Raw genomic sequence first — 6132 nt, forward strand, 5'->3', positions numbered from 1 at the left:
GTAATATCATGCTGTAGATATACAGCTTGAGGGGGGAGTATTAGAGTGTGTATTAGTGATGTCATTTAGTATTAGCTTTAGTATGTTAGTTTAGTATAAATACAAAACATTGTAATCAATTTCATTTTTGGTTGAATAATAATATATCTTCTTCCCCTTAGGATTTTCTCTCCTATAATCTAATAATTTCTTCTTCAAACTAGCAACACAAATAGAAGGACGATGGAGGGAGAAATTAATAGAGGTAGAGAGGATAGAAGAAATATATAGATTATCGTGATTTGTCATTGCTAAAGAATAATGACACAAACAATGTTATAATGTGTTCAACGTCATTTATGCCAAACAAACACAAAGATTAAAATGATCTTATTTTGAAAATAATAAAGATTTATTAGCCCTTTTAAAAATAAGAAAACTAAATTGGCCCAAATCAACATATATGGACAAATCAAATGATATTTTCAATAAAACAAAAAGAAAAAAAAAATTCTCTCAGTATTTTTTTGCTTTTTTTCCCTTCTTTTTAACAATTGAATTAATAGGTTGTTGATTGAAATCCAAGTTTGTCTTTAGGTAGCCAAAGATATTGAGTATAATATAGATCTAAATCTAATTCAACCAAATCTTAATTCATCTAAATTGAAGTTCCACCAAATTATCTATATGAGGAAGACAATTGAGTTGTCTAACTAGGTGAACAATAAAAATGATGAAAGCTGAAAGTTTGCCTAATAGCGTTAAGATGACAAGAAAGGTAAAATTTCGTAAAGGTAGTGTTTGTTAGGTGTGAGAATATATTTTAAAAAATATTTATATTACTAACATCATATATTAATTATATTTTTTTAAAACTAACATTAACAACAAAAGTATTTAATTGAACTACGAGTATATGTTAACGCCTAACATATTTTTTAAATCGGTAAGTCTCTTACATGATAGCTATAACTAACATAGTAATAAGCATATAATGTTTATTATCTAAATAAGATATCATGTGATAGTAATTAGCAAAACAAAATATCAAACGATAATGAGGCCATTGTTGAGTATTTGGATAAAGACGTCAATGAATTATTTTGTTAAGATGTTATTTGGTGACTTATAGTATTTGTTTGATTGTTTTGAAAGTTATTTTGCTAATATATGTAACAAGGATGGAGATTATATTAGAGATAAGATTTATCTTTTAATTTTTGGCATTTTTTCTTTCATTTGTTATTAGTGTTTTTAACTTTTGTTGGGCTAAATTTTAAGCATTTTTTTCCTATAGTTTATAAGTATTTTTGCAAACATATTTGTAAAGTCAAAAGGTGGCTTAAAAGATAACAATTTGTTGTTATTTGTAACTATCAATAGAATTATTCTATAATTATTTGCAGAAAACTCCAATTAAAATGATAATAAATGATATTTTTTTATCATATTAATTACATCAATAATCACTCAATTTTGTATTCTGTTACTGTTTGATCACTGAATTTTGAAATATTACTTATTAGTCGCTAATATTTCAAAACTGTTGCTTTTTAATTACTGAATTTTAAAATGTTATCTACTACTCACTAATATTTCAAAATTATTTATCATCTGTCACTCGTGAACTTAAAGTTCAGTGACTAACGAGTAATGGGTAAGAAATAATTTTAAAATATTAATAACTAGTATATAACATTTTAAAGTTCAATGACTAAATAGTAACAGTTTTAAAATATTAGAAACTAATAAGTAACATTTCAAAGTTTAATAATTAAACAGTAACAAAATACAGAATTAAATGATTATTAGTGTAGTTAATCCATTTTTTATCTTACGTTCATTGTACCTTACTTATATTTGCAATTGCAAACATTGAAAATTGCTAATTCCCAACCTTTTTCATTACTTCACGCGGATTCACAATAGTTGGGATGGTTGAATTAAGTGGTATAAAAAAATATTAATAATATTTCCTAACACCAACAATAACCCAAGTTTATCAAAAAAGTTGAAATAAATGTTTGGAAAACTTTTACTAGTGTTTTGTTTTATAAAACAAACGTCACTAAAATAATTTTCTTAACATGTTTATTTATAAGCAAAATATCAGAAGTCAAATTTAGTTTTAAGTTTTCATTACTCATCTATGAACAATAATAATGGTATGATTATTTATTTTGTGATTAATAATTTATTAGTAGAATTATGAAAACAATGTCTTCAATTTTTTTTTTTAAATAAATTTGCTTACAACAATAATATTCTCCAATCTATTTAGATTGGGAGCCTAAGAATTTTGCTACTTTGACCGAGAGGGCTTCCGAGCGATTGACTAACACACGCTAAAATGGTAAAAATACCCTAATCCAAATTACAGAATTGTTTTCCTGTCTCATCTCTTTCCCTTTCACATGGATGCCTTCAATAACTGTCTCTCGCCGACATCCTATTGCAATGCGTCGCTTCGCCTCTCGCGTGTCGATCATCGCTACATCCTTCTTCTCCGTCGCGTGCATATGTTGACACACGAGAGGCGAAGACGATTGCTGTTGACCATGGAAGGGGAGAGAGAGTAGAAATGAGGCAATCAAGGAAAGATGAAGCATTTGCATATTAGCCAATCATTTATCTAACAACAAACAATTATTCATTTATGCCTCATCTACCATTTTTTGTGCATTTCGAATGGCCCGCTTTGGAAATCCAAATTGTTACGGGTTTGACATGAGAATTGGTTAAGTTATATCTAGTTTAAGCATTGTTTGTTAATCAATATATAAACTGAAAAATGTAAGATATGGAAAGTTTTATAGACTTTTGTCATTTTTAATGTGTTTGTTAAATTTATTTTACGACGCTTAAAAAATAAGTCACATGACTTTTTATCTGATATTTTTTAGGTATGCTTATTTCTTCCCCATTTAGATAAATATATATATTGAACTTTATAGATAATAAAAAATAATGCACATGTCATTCTATGCATTCTAAAAAATTTAATAAACAGTTTGATAAAAATATTTGAATACTTTATAACCTTATATTATGCCAACTTCTAGGCAAGCATAAATTGCTCACCAAACTAAAATATGAGGAGTGAATTGCTGAAAATCCACTCTAACGGTACTTCCTATCTATCTTGTCTCTTGCAAAAAATTTGTTGATCTTTAAATTGCTCGCTATAGCTGTTGAGCAAGAATGTAAGCACCCCCGCTCGAATATCTCAACCACCCGATCTATTCGAACGAGTGCGCTCACAGAAGGGAAGAGGAATAGACAAAAGACAAAAATGCCTTGGCCTGCATAAATAAGAAATTTAACAGCGGAAGCAAAACGGTAAACATGCATGCCCACAAGCACCCCGCTGATACAGCGGTCATGGAATATATAAAAATACATTCAGACCCTGTGCCAATAATAGGAGGTACAAATGATAACCTGGCACAGTAAAAAATAAAAGACAGCGACTCTAGCAAAACATCAGAGATGACGGGGGTAGCTAACTGTACACCTTACCAACACGGCTGGCTGCTAGGTGGCGCAATCCTCGCCCTCGGCCTTTGCTTTACCCTTACCTGGAATGATGGAAAGCAAGGTGAGTCGTAAGACTCAGCAAGTTTATAAGAAATGAAAGGCTATAAATAAAAGAATAGACCATCCCAAACACAGCCCCACAATTACACACAAGTCATGAGACGCTACAACACAACAGTGCAGTATAATAAGAGCACATATCGGTCTTTGGGGCCCACACAAGACACATGGCACCCAAGTTCCATACCAACCTGCCGCTGCCCTGAAAGGCAACAATATCCTCAACAAACCTGTGCGCATTGTCCCGGGGCGGTACTCCCGTCACCCGTATCCACGTCGGTACTCCCGACAACCGAGCCATAGGCTCCATCGAAACGGTACTCCCGTCCGAGAACTAAATACTATCAGTAGCCATGCAATGCACATAAAATGCAATGGCGTAGTGAGCATCAACGTGATACAAGGCGCCCATACATCCAGGCATCAGGCCATGCTCCGCCCATATAGTAAGCCACACGCAATGCATATGCCCTTGCTGGATGTATCCTAGTCAAGCTAAAATGCCCGTGACCAAGCATAACCAAATCATGTTAATCCCAACATGCAGCCCGTACCCATGTGCACATCAAAACATGCAACGAGAATAAAATATAAGCAGGTATGCTATAATCACATAACGGCTAAGCTAGTCAGCAGTGCCTGGCACCGGTCAGCGGTCAGTGGGTAGGAGAGACTCGCCGGCGGCCTAAGGTAGACCGTACGACAGTCACTCCGTCACCGAACCGCCCCTCCTAGCCCCCACTGCACAACCGCTCCAGCCAGAAAATAACCAAAAATCTAATTAATACTCGAACCGCTAAGAACCTAGCCCCGGGTGAGTACGGCATCATTTCCAACAGGCAGGGGGGTGGTACAAACCCCCGTAGGCAACCAACGAATAAAACCCACCAGATCCATTTAATAAATTAAATCTTAAACTAACCGTTTTAAAAACTTCATAATTAATTAATAGCCGAAACAAACGAAGGGAGGCCCAATAAATCGCCAACGAAAGAAACGACGAGATAGGTAAGAAGAACTTGCCTTAACAGAGATATCCTTGGGCTTGTTGGGTCCAAAAGCAGTAAAAATTATACAAACTGCAATATCCCAATTATTTGCCAAAATTAATAAAATTGGACGCAAAACGAAATTCTGACCGTATAGAATATTAATTACTAGCTGCTCTACATACCTGGATAATTAAATCAAGGATTAAACGGAGTTTAATCCAATTTTTGAAGCCCCAAAATCTCAAATTCTCTCGCGCACGCTGCTGTTCTTTTCTGCAATTTCCTTACTGTTCGCATGCAAAATGAACGCCTGAAATCGGCCAAAAACGAGCGGCTGAGGCGCGGGCCAGCCACTGGGAGCCACTGCCATTGACGAAACGACGTCGTTTCGACGTCTAGAGGTTGAATTAAATCATCCAAAAATCCCCCCTCGCACGCCTGCCCGCGGATTCGAAGTCGCGTCCACCGCCTGGCTGCCTCGCGCGCGACCGCTCGCGCTGGCATGCATCTTCAACCTATATATGCATTATGTTATATTTGAAGAGACTTTTTGGCCTTCCCACAATTCACGCCAGCACCCCTAACTTTCCATTAAATACACAAACACCCATTTAATTAATTACAGAAATGCCCGAAACTTCTAAAAATCCCACAACTTGATTTATTTTAATTTTTCTCTAATTCCAGAAATTCCTAACACAAATTAATTAATTATTTTAATTTCTTATTTACTTAAAATCACATAAGTAAATTTTATTAAATCACAACAAATTATTTTAATATTTCCTTTAAATTATATTACCACACTATATCAATAATTAATTTAATTCTTAATTATGGGTCACTACAAAAAAATTGTTTCCCATATATTTTGTCCCAATAACCATCAAAGTACAAATAAAATGAGTTGTTGTAGGTGAAGGTGAAATCGATGACCAACAACCAACGAATACGAAGGCGGATAGACGGAGATGACGAACAAAAAGGAGAAGACGAGTTGCAGGCAACGAGCATAACGATGACAGGGTGAGGAGCAGATTGAGAGTAAGAGGGTTTGTGAGATTTTGAGGACTTTCTTTTATTTATTTTTGTGTTGAATGATTGATATTGTGTATTTGGTTATTGATTTGTATATTTAATTATTAATTTTGTATATGCATGTATTTAATTATTTTGTGTATTTAATTATTAATTTTATTTATGTGTGTATCTGATTATTTTGTGTGTTTGGTTATTAATATGTGTATTTGATTATTAATTTTGTGTATATATAAAAAATATAGAAAAGATAAAATAAATATAATTGAAATTTATTAAAATAAATAAATAAATAAAACAAAGAGTGAAATAAATAAAAAGAATATGTAGTGACATTGGAGTACGCATAGTTTTTGAGATAAAATTAAAATAAAAAATAAATTATTTATACTATAGAGGGTATTGAGGTGAGTTGAAGATAATCTTAATTATTTTATATTTTAATTTTATTTTAAATTTTTTTATCTCACTCATTTTAGCAAAGGTTAGGGTTACGGTACGACACAGGCGGGTCACGATGAAGGGT

This window comes from Diospyros lotus, chromosome 6, assembly GCF_014633365.1.
Source record: "Diospyros lotus cultivar Yz01 chromosome 6, ASM1463336v1, whole genome shotgun sequence".
NCBI lineage: Eukaryota > Viridiplantae > Streptophyta > Magnoliopsida > Ericales > Ebenaceae > Diospyros > Diospyros lotus.